The following is a 15,551-nucleotide window of genomic DNA, read 5'->3' on the forward strand; positions in this document are numbered from 1 at the left end:
CACTGTATTGTATGTTAACCACCGACGGTAGGTATAGACAAATACTGTTGATATACGGTATATAGGAGTACTATATTGTATGTTAACCACCGACGGTAGGTATAGAAAAATACTGTTGATAGATAGTGCATATGAGTACTATATTGTATGTTAACCACCGACGGTAGGTATAGACATATACTGTTGATAGACGGTATATAAGAGTACTATATGGTATGTTAACCACCGACGGTAGGTATAGAAAAATACTGTTGATAGATAGTGCATATGAGTACTATATTGTATGTTAACCACCGACGGTAGGTATAGACATATACTGTTGATAGACGGTATATAAGAGTACTATATGGTATGTTAACCACCGACGGTAGGTATAGAACAATACTGTTGATAGACTGTGTAATGGAGCACTGTATTGTATGTTAACCACCGACGGTAGGTATAGACAAATACTGTTGATATACGGTATATAGGAGTACTATATTGTATGTTAACCACCGACGGTAGGTATAGAAAAATACTGTTGATAGATAGTGCATATGAGTACTATATTGTATGTTAACCACCGACGGTAGGTATAGACATAAAATTATACTGTTGATAGACGGTATATAAGAGTACTATATGGTATGTTAACCACCGACGGTAGGTATAGAAAAATACTGTTGATAGACTGTGTAATGGAGCACTGTATTGTATGTTAACCACCGACGGTAGGTATAGACAAATACTGTTGATATACGGTATATAGGAGTACTATATTGTATGTTAACCACCGACGGTAGGTATGAATAAATGCTGTTAATAGACAGTGCATAGGAGTACTATATTATATGGTTACCACAGATGGTGTTTGGATATGACGGTAAACTCTATAGAGACTGAAGATACAAGTACTGTAATATATGGTAACCACTGAGAGTAGGTACGGTTATAACGGTATACTTTAAATAGACTGTGGATACAAGAACTGTTATATATTTGGTAACTACTGAGGGTTGGTATGGGCATAACGGTATACTCTATATAGACTGTAGATACAAGTACAGTAATAAATATGGTAACCACTGAGGGTTGGTATGGACATAACGGTATACTCTATATAGACTGCAGATACAAGTACTGTAATATATTTGATAACTACTGAGGGTTGGTATGGGCATAACGTTATACTCTATATACTGTATATGTACTGTAGATATAAATTCTGTAATATATGGTAACCACTGACGGTAGGTATGGACATACAAGTATACTCTATATCGACTGTTTATACAAGTTTTGCATTGCATGTTAACCCCTGAGGATGGGTTACATTATACTTTCATCTGTTGTTTCCTTTTTTAGCCACACACACATTATCGACTGTTGGTATGCTTTTCGTGATCATGGAAACGTTGTACCCGCCACATTATGTGTGTACCTTTCCCAAGTCAGTAAGTAGTCTTTAATTCAGTGGTTGCTGTTGGTTGCTGTCTTTGATATTGGTTTTACGTTTATTGTTTCAGCATTACTCGGGCTGTTAGTTTTCGTTTTTCGTCACATCTAGTCAGGAATGGGTTTTAATAACATTCTACATCATTGCATAGGAGTACTACAGTCTATATTAGTACATGTATTACTCATTGTTGATTCACGTTCGTTTGTCTTAGGTGGATAGTTTTCTCATTGGCAATCATACCACATATCTTCTTATTTTCATTGCATCATCTAAACATGGAAAATACGTATACAGAAAATATATACGTATAGATAATATATATATAAGATCCATACAATACATACAGACCATATATCGAAACCAGTATATACTAAGCATTCAGGCAATCATACAGAATGCATCTTAGAACCAGAGGTTATTTTGACACTGTATATGAGTCAGAGATACAGTATGTATACAGATTGTATGTAAAAATTAGACCCATAGACAAAGGATACAAAAAATGCATACAGACTGTATTCAGAACAGCAGGCAATGCACACACTTTATCTTGCAGTAACAAGCAAAACATACAGACTGTATCTTCAACTTAAAACAACTTACAATGCATACATACTTTATATCTGATCCATAGACAGTATATGAATCTAAGATATACCGACAACAGAAACTGTATCTTAGAATCATAGTCAAAGCATATAAACAATGTAATAGACTAAGAACCACGAACAATACATAAACTTAATTTAACTTACAACAAAAGACAATGCATACAGACTGTATCTTGGAAGCACAGACAATGCATTGATTGTGTCTAATTAAAGAACCTTTGTGAGCAGGCTCACATACCCCACAGCCCGACATTGTCACTTAGCAAGCAAAATCTCAACAGATTATTACGTTCAAAGACGCATAACTCCTTCAAACGCCAACTGATACAAATTTCTTGTGGATATGCACAAAGTTCAAAGGCATAATTCCTAATTCCAAACAAGAGTGCACATGCACGCTGAAAAGTCTCGCCTTCTTTACTTACTATTGATTGTATGTTAATAGTTCTAAATATAAAGCTTTACTACAACTATAAACTTAACATGACAGTGGCGGATCATATGACCTTGACCTTGACCTCATTTTATTGGATCATGTCCAAGAAAATGAGGTCAAGGTCATATGTCCAAAACGAGAAATACATATACACCTTACAATCATTCAATACACTAAATATAGTTGACCTATTTCTTGTATTTTCTAAGAAACAGACCAAACCAAGAAAACTAAACATTGACAAATGAACCATCAAAATGAAGTCATCGTCAGATGAACCATGCCAGGCAGACATGTACAGCTTACAATTCTTCCATACAACAAATATAGTTGACCTATTGCTTATAGTTTAAGTAACCAAAACAGACCAAAACACAAAAACTTAACACTGAGCAATGAACCGTTAAAATGAGGTCAAGGTCAAATAAAACTTGCGAGACTGACATGTACATCATAAGATATTTCCATACACCAAATATAGTTGAACTATTGCATATAATATTAGAAAAAAGAACAATACTCAAAAACTTAACTTTGATCACTGAACCAAGGAAATGGGGTCAAGGTCAGATGATACCTGTCAGTTGGAAATGTACACCTTACAATCATTCCATACATGAAATATGTAGACATATTGCATACAGTATAACAAAAACAGACCAAAACACAAAAACTTAACTATAACCACTGAACCATGAAAATGAGGTCAAGCTCAGATGAAACCTGCCAGTTGGACATGTACACCTGACAATCCTTCCATACACCAAAAATACTAGACCTACTGCTTAAAGTATCTGAAATATAGACTTGACAACCAAAACTTAACCTTTTTCACTGATCCATGAAATGATATCGAGGTCCAGTGAAAACTGTTTGATGGGCATGAGGACCTTGCAAGGTACGCACATACTAAATATAGTTGCCCAATTAATCATAAAAAGAGAGAAATTAACATTACAAAAAAATCTTAACTTTTTTTCAAGTTGTCACTGAACCATGAAAATGAGGTCAAGGACAATGAACATGTGACAGACGGAAACTTCCTAACCTAAGGCATCTATATACAAAGTATGTATCATTCAGGTCCTCCACCTTCTAAGATATAAAGCTTTTAAGAGGTGAACTAACGCCGCCGCCGCCGCAGCCGGATCACTATCATTATGTCGAGATTTCTGCGACGAATGTCGCAGGCTCGACAAAAACAAGAATGTGTCCACAGTACACGTTTCCCCACTCGCACTATCATTTTTTATGTTCAGTTGACCGTGACATTGGGGTAAAAACTCTAATTTGGCATTAAAATTAGAAAGAACATATCATAGGAAACATATGTACTAAGTTTCAAGTTGATTGGACTTCAACTTCATCAAAAATTACCTTGACCAAATAATTTAACCTGATGCAGGACAGACGGGCGAACGAGCGGAGGTAGCATAGACCGGAAAACGTAATGCCCATCTACTATCGTGGGTAGGGCATAAAAATTTAATCATAATTTTCTGTCGATATGCACATCGACGTAGCATGTCCTAACTATTTAAAAAAATTCATGAAACTCTGTTGTGTACTTTCAGAAAGTTGTGATGACAAACTGTTGTAGGAGTATATTAAGGCCAAATTTCTCATAACTAATAGAAAATCAATGAATCGATAATTTCATAATTTCCTGTCGATATTATCTACAAAGATTTATAAATTCTGTTATGTGGTTTCAGAGGAGTTGAGATAACGAGAACAGGAAAGACAGACTGATGGGTCAAAAACATTGTACCCTTAGGAACTTTGTTTGGTTTGGTATAATAAAGGGTCTGCTAAATAATGTAAGGCTGAGATCAATTAGTCAATTGGTCACACCAGTTTTTGGTGAAGTTCGTTTTGCTCAGTCTTTAGTGTTCTTTGTTGTGTTTTGCATACTGTTGATTGACTTTTAATCTTTTTCTTTTTTGCCGTGGTTTTGTCAGTTTATTATTGAGTTATGAGTTTGAATGAGCCTTTGTTATCTTTCGCCTCTCTCTTCGATCAATTTGATTGGGAGTTAGGACATACTAATTTAGGCCCAAACTTGTCTCTGATTGTTCAGTGATTATTGCAGATGTAAATCATACTAGCCTTTACAAGGTTCTATATGGTATGTTTTTGCTCATTGTTGAAGGCTGTATGGTTGCATATAACTGCTTACATCCACTTCATTTGAACTTGAGTGGATAGGTGTCTCATTGGCAATCATATCACATCTCCTTATTTTTACAGTATTGTATAATTAGTACTGCTACTAATCTGCCTACTTCCTGTTTATGAGGCCGGTGCCTTAGAAAAGAATTGTAACAACAGATCTAATCTTTCAAAAACCAAAGACTTACTTTACTAGGAGCAGCAGTTAGTTGTCATAGATACTCATGTATAAATAGGCAAAAAAAAAAACATCTGCCACTTTTATAAAAGGGACTACACATAGTTTTTGAAAGGGTATAATCGGTTTGTGCCGAAAATACTTTCTTTTGTCCCGAAACTCATTTGTGCTAAATGGTAATCTCCACCCACATTTTCGTGTTGCTTAGTCTTTAGTTTTCTATGTTGTGTCTTGTGTACTATTATTTGTCTGTTTGTCTTTTTCTTTGATAGCCATGGCGTTGTCAGTTTATTTTTTATCTTTGAGTTTGACTGTCCCTCTGGCATCTTTCGCCCCTCTCTTATGACTGGCAGTTCCCTTTGCAATAAGGCTGATATTTGTAGTTTTTATCAACAGCTTGCACTTTTCTAAATTATATTTGCTTCTGAAGACGGACCTAAACTGCTTTTTAACAGTGTAATTTGATTAAGGTAGTGTTTATCAAACAACTGTTGGAAATATTTTGGACAACCCTCTTATTTACAATATTATTTGATTAACACCTAGTGATATTTGATGGTATCTTGCATAACATTAATAAAGTCTTTTTTAACAGGCAACTTGAATTTATTGGCCCCTTATTTATGTACATCTATAGCACATGCATGTACTGCTGATCTGCATATATGATAGCAATATATTCTTATGTTTTCAATCACCCCTTATTTCTTCACTCCATTTTATAAGATAACAATCTTTTTTATTCCATATTTTATTGGTTTTTTAAAATGTATCATTATTTAGACATAAAGACAAAATGAAGCACAGTGAAAAAGTCTACTCTGTCCTGTAAAGTTTTAGATGTTTTTGTCGTTCAATCTTTGACACTTGTATGGAAACACTAAATCTTGATTACCTACAACAGAAATATTATCACTTTTAATAAATAAGTCCAATTCAGTTGCTGCAATTAACATACATGTAATAAGGAAAATGAGCAAATTCAATAGACAAGATCAGATCTCCACGTGAAGAATATTCAAAAATATATCAAACATAAAAGCCAAGAACAGTAAGTTTTATTTGCCATTTAAGAACAAATAGGACCATTACACCATTTGAAGGGAAAAAAACGAAATGTACAGATTACATAAAATTTCAATGCAAAAATACAATTTATGTGCAACACTTTTCATTTAAATAAATAAATTCTACACAAAGTATTTGTCTATACCTACCGTCGGTGGTTACCATACAATAAAGTACTCCTATACAAAGTCTATATACAGTATTTGTCCATACCTACCGTCGGTGGTTAACATACAATACAGTACTCCTATACACAGTCTATATACAGTATTTGTCCATGCTTACTGTCGATGGTTACCATACAATACAGTTCTCCTATACACAGTCTATATACAGTATTTATCCATACCTACTGTCGGTGGTTACCATACAATACAGTACTCCTATACACAGTCTATATACAGTATTTATCCATACCTACCGTCGGTGGTTACCATACAATACAAGACTCCTATACACAGTCTATATACAGTATTTGTCCATACCTACCGTCAGTGGTTACCATACAATACAGTACTCTTTTACACAGTCTATATAAAGTATTTGTCCATACTTACTGTCGGTGGTTACCATACAATACAGTACTCCTATACACAGTCTATATACAGTATTTGTCCATACCTACCGTCGGTGGTCAAAATAAAATACAAGACTCATATATACAGTCTATATACAGTATTTGTCCATACTAACCGTCGGTGGTTACCATACAATACAGTACTCCTATACACAGTCTATATACAGTATTTGTCCATACCTACCGTCGGTGGTTACCATACAATACAATACTCCAATAGACAGTCTATCAGCAGTATATGTCTATACCTACCGTCGGTGGTTAACATACAATATAGTACTCATTTGCACTATCTATCAACAGTATATATCCATACCTACCGTCGGTGGTTACCATACAATACAAGACTCCTATACACAGTCTATATACAGTATTTGTCCATACCTACCGTCAGTGGTTACCATACAATACAGTACTCTTTTACACAGTCTATATAAAGTATTTGTCCATACTTACTGTCGGTGGTTACCATACAATACAGTACTCCTATACACAGTCTATATACAGTATTTGTCCATACCTACCGTCGGTGGTCAACATAAAATACAAGACTCATATATACAGTCTATATACAGTATTTGTCCATACTAACCGTCGGTGGTTACCATACAATACAGTACTCCTATACACAGTCTATATACAGTATTTGTCCATACCTACCGTCGGTGGTTACCATACAATACAATACTCCAATAGACAGTCTATCAGCAGTATATGTCTATACCTACCGTCGGTGGTTAACATACAATATAGTACTCATTTGCACTATCTATCAACAGTATTTATCCATACCTACCGTCGGTGGTTACCATACAATACAAGACTCCTATACACAGTCTATATACAGTATTTGTCCATACCTACCGTCGGTGGTCAACATAAAATACAAGACTGATATACACAGTCTATATACAGTATTTGTCCATACTAACCGTCGGTGGTTACCATACAATACAGTACTCCTATACACAGTCTATATACAGTATTTGTCCATACCTACCGTCGGTGGTTAACATACAATACAGTGCTCCATTACACAGTCTATCAGCAGTATATGTCTATACCTACCGTCGGTGGTTAACATACAATATAGTACTCATTTGCACTATCTATCAACAGTATTTTTCTATACCTATCGTCGGTGGTTAACATACAATATAGTACTCCTATATACCGTATATCAATAGTATTTGTCTATACTTACCGTTGGTGGTTAACATACAATACAGTGCTCCATTACACAGTCTATCAACAGTATTTTTCTATACCTACCATCGGTGGTAAACATACCATATAGTACTCTTATATACCGTCTATCAACAGTATATGTCTATACCTATCGTCGGTAGTTACCATACAATATAGTACTCCTATACACAGTCTATATACAGTATTTGTCTATACTTACCGTCGGTGGTTACCATACAAGACAGTACTCCTATACACAGTCTATATACAATATTTGTCCATACCTACCATCGGTGGTAAACATACCATATAGTACTCTTATATACCGTCTATCAACAGTATATGGTTATACCTATGATCGGTAGTTAACATACAATATAGTACTCCTACATACCGTATATCAACAGTATTTGTCTATACCTACCGTTGGTGGTTGACATACAATACAGTGCTCCATTACACAGTCTATCAGCAGTATATGTCAATACCTACCGTCGGTGGTTAACATACAATATAGTATTCATATGTACTATCTATCAACAGTATTTGTCTATACCTACCGTCGGTGGTTAACATACAATATAGTACTCCTATATACCGTATATCAACAGTATTTGTCTATACCTATCGTCGGTGGTTACCATACAATACAGTACTCCTATACACAGTCTATATACAGTATTTGTCCATACTTACCGTCGGTGGTTACCATACAATATAGTACTCCTATACACAGTCTATATACAGTATTTGTCCATACTTACCGTCGGTGGTTACCATACAATACAGTACTCCTTTACACAGTCTATATACAGTATTTGTCCATACTTACTGTCGGTGGTTACCATACAATACAGTGCTCCTATACACAGTCTATATACAGTACTTGTCTATACCTACCATCGGTGGTTACCATACAATACAGTACTCCTTTACACAGTCTATATACAGTATTGTCCATACTTACTGTCGGTGGTTACCATACAATACAGTACTCCTATACACAGTCTATATACAGTATTTGTCCATACCTACAGTCGGTGGTTACCATAAAATACATTACTCCTACACACAGTCTATATACAGTATTTGTCCATACCTACCGTTGGTGGTTACCATACAATACAGTACTTCTATACACAGTCTATATACAGTATTTGTCCATACCTACCGTCGGTGGTTACCATACAATACAGTAATATACACATTCTATATACAGTATTTGTCCATGCTTACTGTCGATGGTTACCATACAATACAGTTCTCCTATACACAGTCTAAATACAGTATTTATCCATACCTACTGTCGGTGGTTACCATACAATACAGTACTCGTATACACAGTCTATATAAGTATTTGTCCATACCTACCGTCAGTGGTTAACATAAAATACAAGACTCTATACAGTCTATATACAGTATTTGTCCATACCTACCGTCGGTGGTTAACATACAATACAGTACTCCTATACACAGTCTATATACAGTATTTGTCCATATTTACCGTCAGTGGTTACCATACAATACAGTACTCCTATACACAGTCTATATACAGTATTTGTCTATACTTACCGTCGGTGGTTACCATACAAGACAGTACTCCTATACACAGTCTATATACAATATTTGTCCATACCTACCATCGGTGGTAAACATACCATATAGTACTCTTATATACCGTCTATCAACAGTATATGGTTATACCTATCATCGGTAGTTAACATACAATATAGTACTCCTACATACCGTATATCAACAGTATTTGTCTATACCTACCGTCGGTGGTTACCATACAATACAGTACTCCTATACACAGTCTATATACAGTATTTGTCCATACTTACCGTCGGTGGTTACCATACAATATAGTACTCCTTTACACAGTCTATATACAGTATTTGTCCATACCTACCGTCGGTGGTTAACATACAATACAGTGCTCCATTACACAGTCTATCAGCAGTATATGTCTATACCTACCGTCGGTGGTTAACATACAATATAGTACTCATTTGCACTATCTATCAACAGTATTTTTCTATACCTATCGTCGGTGGTTAACATACAATATAGTACTCCTATATACCGTATATCAATAGTATTTGTCTATACTTACCGTTGGTGGTTAACATACAATACAGTGCTCCATTACACAGTCTATCAACAGTATTTTTCTATACCTACCATCGGTGGTAAACCTACCATATAGTACTCTTATATACCGTCTATCAACAGTATATGTCTATACCTATCGTCGGTAGTTACCATACAATATAGTACTCCTATACACAGTCTATATACAGTATTTGTCTATACTTACCGTCGGTGGTTACCATACAAGACAGTACTCCTATACACAGTCTATATACAATATTTGTCCATACCTACCATCGGTGGTAAACATACCATATAGTACTCTTATATACCGTCTATCAACAGTATATGGTTATACCTATCATCGGTAGTTAACATACAATATAGTACTCCTACATACCGTATATCAACAGTATTTGTCTATACCTACCGTTGGTGGTTGACATACAATACAGTGCTCCATTACACAGTCTATCAGCAGTATATGTCAATACCTACCGTCGGTGGTTAACATACAATATAGTATTCATATGTACTATCTATCAACAGTATTTGTCTATACCTACCGTCGGTGGTTAACATACAATATAGTACTCCTATATACCGTATATCAACAGTATTTGTCTATACCTACCGTCGGTGGTTACCATACAATACAGTACTCCTATACACAGTCTATATACAGTATTTGTCCATACTTACCGTCGGTGGTTACCATACAATATAGTACTCCTATACACAGTCTATATACAGTATTTGTCCATACTTACCGTCGGTGGTTACCATACAATACAGTACTCCTTTACACAGTCTATATACAGTATTTGTCCATACTTACTGTCGGTGGTTACCATACAATACAGTGCTCCTATACACAGTCTATATACAGTACTTGTCTATACCTACCATCGGTGGTTACCATACAATACAGTACTCCTTTACACAGTCTATATACAGTATTTGTCCATACTTACTGTCGGTGGTTACCATACAATACAGTACTCCTATACACAGTCTATATACAGTATTTGTCCATACCTACAGTCGGTGGTTACCATAAAATACATTACTCCTACACACAGTCTATATACAGTATTTGTCCATACCTACCGTTGGTGGTTACCATACAATACAGTACTTCTATACACAGTCTATATACAGTATTTGTCCATACCTACCGTCGGTGGTTACCATACAATACAGTAATATACACATTCTATATACAGTATTTGTCCATGCTTACTGTCGATGGTTACCATACAATACAGTTCTCCTATACACAGTCTAAATACAGTATTTATCCATACCTACTGTCGGTGGTTACCATACAATACAGTACTCGTATACACAGTCTATATAAGTATTTGTCCATACCTACCATCAGTGGTTAACATAAAATACAAGACTCTATACAGTCTATATACAGTATTTGTCCATACCTACCGTCGGTGGTTAACATACAATACAGTACTCCTATACACAGTCTATATACAGTATTTGTCCATATTTACCGTCAGTGGTTACCATACAATACAGTACTCCTATACACAGTCTATATACAGTATTTGTCCATACCTACCGTTGGTGGTTACCATACAATACAGTACTCCAATACATAGTCTATATATACAGTATTTGTCCATACCTACCGTCGGTGGTTATCATACAATACAGTACTCCATTACACATTCTATCAGCAGTATATGTCTATACCTACCGTCGGTGGTTAACATACAATATAGTACTCATTTACACTATCTATCAACAGTATTTTTCTATACCTACCGTCGGTGGTTAACATACAATATAGTACTCCTACATACCGTATATCAATAGTATTTGTCTATACCTACCGTTGGTGGTTAACATACAATACAGTGCTCCATTACACAGTCTATCAACAGTATTTTTCTATACCTACCATCGGTGGTAAACATACCATATAGTACTCTTATATACCGTCTATCAACAGTATATGGTTATACCTATCGTCGGTAGTTAACATACAATATAGTACTCCTACATACCGTATATCAACAGTATTTGTCTATACCTACCGTCGGTGGTTAACATACAATACAGTGCTCCATTACACAGTCTATCAGCAGTATATGTCTATACCTACCATCAGTGGTTAACATACAATATAGTATTCATATGTACTATCTATCAACAGTATTTGTCTATACCTACCGTCGGTGGTTAACATACTATATAGTACTCCTATATACCGTATATCAACAGTATTTGTCTTTACCTACCGTCGGTGGTTACCATACAATACAGTACTCCTATACACAGTCTATATACAGTATTTGTCCATACTTACTGTCGGTGGTTACCATACAATACAGTACTCCTTTACACAGTCTATATACAGTATTTGTCCATACTTACTGTCGGTGGTTACCATACAATACAGTGCTCCTATACACAGTCTATATACAGTACTTGTCTATACCTACCATCGGTGGTTACCATACAATACAGTACTCCTTTACACAGTCTATATACAGTATTTGTCCATACTTACTGTCGGTGGTTACCATACAATACAGTACTCCTATACACAGTCTATATACAGTATTTGTCCATACCTACAGTCGGTGGTTACCATAAAATACATTACTCCTACACACAGTCTATATACAGTATTTGTCCATACCTACCGTTGGTGGTTACCATACAATACAGTACTTCTATACACAGTCTATATACAGTATTTGTCCATACCTACCGTCGGTGGTTACCATACAATACAGTACTATACACATTCTATATACAGTATTCGTCCATGCTTACTGTCGATGGTTACCATACAATACAGTTCTCCTATACACAGTCTAAATACAGTATTTATCCATACCTACTGTCGGTGGTTACCATACAATACAGTACTCGTATACACAGTCTATATAAGTATTTGTCCATACCTACCGTCAGTGGTTAACATAAAATACAAGACTCTATACAGTCTATATACAGTATTTGTCCATACCTACCGTCGGTGGTTACCCTACAATACAGTACTCCTTTACACAGTCTATATACAGTATTTGTCCATACTTACCGTCGGTGGTTACCATACAATACAGTACTCCTATACACAGTCTATATACAGTATTTGTCCATACCTACCGTCGATGGTTACCATACGATACAGTACTCCTATACACACTCTATATACAGTATTTGTCCATACTTACCATCGGTGGTTACCATACAATACTGTTAGAGTATTAGGAGTAAATCATATATGTATGATAAGTAACAAAACTATTTTACGCAACAAATGGTATGAATGAATATTGTATTATTACTAAAAATATTATCATTTTACCCAGTGAATTTTTATTTGGTCTGTTGATTAGTTTTCATTGATAAATTTATCAGGACTGGGTTGAAACTAACCTTCAGATTTTGAAGGCTGTATCAGGTACCAGGATTGTAGTATAAAATTTTACTACCTGTTAACCCATGAGTTAATCAATTTTATAAATCAACAAGCTATCAGCTTTACAGGCTAGGTAAAATTGTTCAACGATTGTTTCATTGTTCTTTTTAATAACAAAAAAAATACATGTTTCAGTAGACTGAAAATAATATTATTTTATAAAGGAGGATGCATTTAGATCAAATTGTGACATGAAAATGTCAAGATTCATTCCAAATTATGGACAAATGATAACGCTATTAATAAAACCAAGTCGTAACCATTGCCTTTCTCTTTTCTATTTACATTATTTATGACTAGGTAATATTGATTACTTTTTTCAACTATTTTCATACTCTTTTGTTTCCTCTACTTTTCTATCAAGGACATACTTGTTTATTGCAAACTAAACATCTGCATATTTAAACTATTCCTGACTATACTCTACCTCAAATTCTGGAAACTGCAAAATTTTTCTTATCATGCTTATGGCATGAATGGTAGCTGAACAACTTCTATTTTTTGGTAATCTGGATTAGTCTTTTGCCACTGTTCTGACCATTCTGGGGCTACAAAAAAAAACATGACAGAATTATTAAAATTATTTGTGTATAATGTTTGTGTACAGTCATGTTCTTACATTGTCTTAAAAGGATAAAACATATTTTTAGTTTACAAATAAATAATTGTGATTTTAATATCTTAATATTATAAAAGAAAAGATTCAATTTATATTTTAATCAAAACATGAATGAGCACATATAAATCAACCTTTTACTCAGATTTAAATCTATCATCAGTTATTATAATTACTACATGTAGCTATAACTATCATCATCTAATTTTACAAGACAGTATTTATTTTGGTGGCACATCCTGCACAATTAGTATGATATGCCTTAGGTGTCATTTTGATGCAATCACATTGCAGGTGGTTAATGTCTTAGGTTATTATTAATGAATAAATTACAGTTTAGGCTGACCTGAGGTCAATAGGCATAAACAATGACAAATGTCATCAAACTATCGGATTTTACTGTAATATAATGATATTGTGACATTTCTGGGAAAGAGCATAGGAGTTGGTCATATTGGTTAATAAATTTGAAAGTTTATAACTATGTTAATATTAATTACATAATAATTAAATTACCTAAAAAATCATTTCAAAGATTGCTCTTAAAACATTTTTTAGATCAGAGCCTGTCTGCAATATATTCAGGGGTAGTTCAAATAATTATGACTTCTTAAAAGGTTATGTAATGGTTATTTTTCTGCAGTAGGAATACTTCAAAGCAAAAAAAAACCACATAAAATAGGGTTTCAAGACGTCATTATGATAATAATTTGAACTAATTTGGGACAACAATACATTTAACTTCCTTTGATGTCCGGGGGTGGGGGTACGTTTTGACAATTAATGATTCTTGAAAGTAACAATAATTATTTCTTATTGACTATTGTTACTTTGTGCAGCGAGCGCGATGGCCGATGTGTGGTTCTCGAGTTATTTTTTAAAAAGGGGGAGTGTGGGAGTGTTTGTTTCCTATATCAAATTTACCCAGTTTTGATTCAAGAAAGAATTACAATCTAACCATAAACTCCAAGGTTCCTGCTTTTCTGAGCAGAACAAAACACGAGACATTCTCGTCTCTAATATAAACTTGCCAGAATATTCATCATGTTGAATGTGGGCAGTATATGGAAGAAGAAGATAAACAATTGTTAACTCATTTTTTCTTACAGGTTACTTTAATCAGCTGTTTATCTCTTTACCATGTTTAAACTGGTCCGCCATTCCATCGTAGTGCATGAGGCTCAGTGCAGCGATAAATAAACACAACAACAGGGGTCCAGTTTATTTACGGGTAACGTCTGTAAACCAAGAACAATATAAAACATTGTCGACAGTCCCTCAATTCTGTATACTTTTCTTATCTTCATACTAAAGAGCTCCAAAAGTAGGCGTGCATAGTTGCACTGGGCGTGTCTAAAAACCGACCCTCGGTGGTTAACGTCTCTCGCTGGTTAACTTTAAGTGCCGATGCGTTGGATCCGAGACAACGACCCGACCATAGAGCAGACAACAGCCGAAGGCCACAATGGGTCTTCAATGCAGCGAGAAACTCCCGCACCCGGAGGCGTCCTTCAGCTGGCCCCTAAACAAATATGTATACTAGTTCAGTGATAATGGTCGTCATACTAAACTCCAAATTATACACAGGAAACTGAAATTAAAAATGATACAAGACTAACAAAGGCCAGAGGCTCCTGACTTGGGACAGGCGCAAAAATGCGGCGGGGTTAAACATGTTTTTTTTAGATCTCAACCCTCCCCCTATACCTCTAGCCA

The 15,551-nt window shown here is 35.1% G+C and overlaps 1 long non-coding RNA gene across 4 annotated transcripts; it reads right to left on the reverse strand.

Annotated features, from left to right (window-relative positions):
* Window positions 1-5,471: 5,471 nt before the first annotated feature.
* LOC127709748 (uncharacterized) lies at window positions 5,472-15,225 on the reverse strand. 4 transcript variants are annotated; one of them, XR_007985724.1, is made up of 3 exons: window positions 14,760-14,927; window positions 13,647-13,767; window positions 5,472-5,733 (listed from the first exon to the last, which is right to left on the reverse strand). It is a non-coding gene; the product is annotated as an uncharacterized LOC127709748 (long non-coding RNA). The 4 variants fall into 4 exon arrangements; XR_007985725.1 differs by lacking the exon at window positions 14,760-14,927 and adding an exon at window positions 14,943-15,025 and having other exon boundaries at window positions 5,473-5,733; XR_007985726.1 differs by lacking the exon at window positions 14,760-14,927 and adding an exon at window positions 14,975-15,225 and having other exon boundaries at window positions 5,505-5,733.
* Between the last annotated feature and the right edge of the window lie 326 nt (window positions 15,226-15,551).

The sequence above is a fragment of the Mytilus californianus genome, unplaced genomic scaffold (assembly GCF_021869535.1).
Source record: "Mytilus californianus isolate M0D057914Y unplaced genomic scaffold, xbMytCali1.0.p SCAF_7, whole genome shotgun sequence".
Taxonomy (NCBI): Eukaryota; Metazoa; Mollusca; class Bivalvia; order Mytilida; family Mytilidae; genus Mytilus; species Mytilus californianus.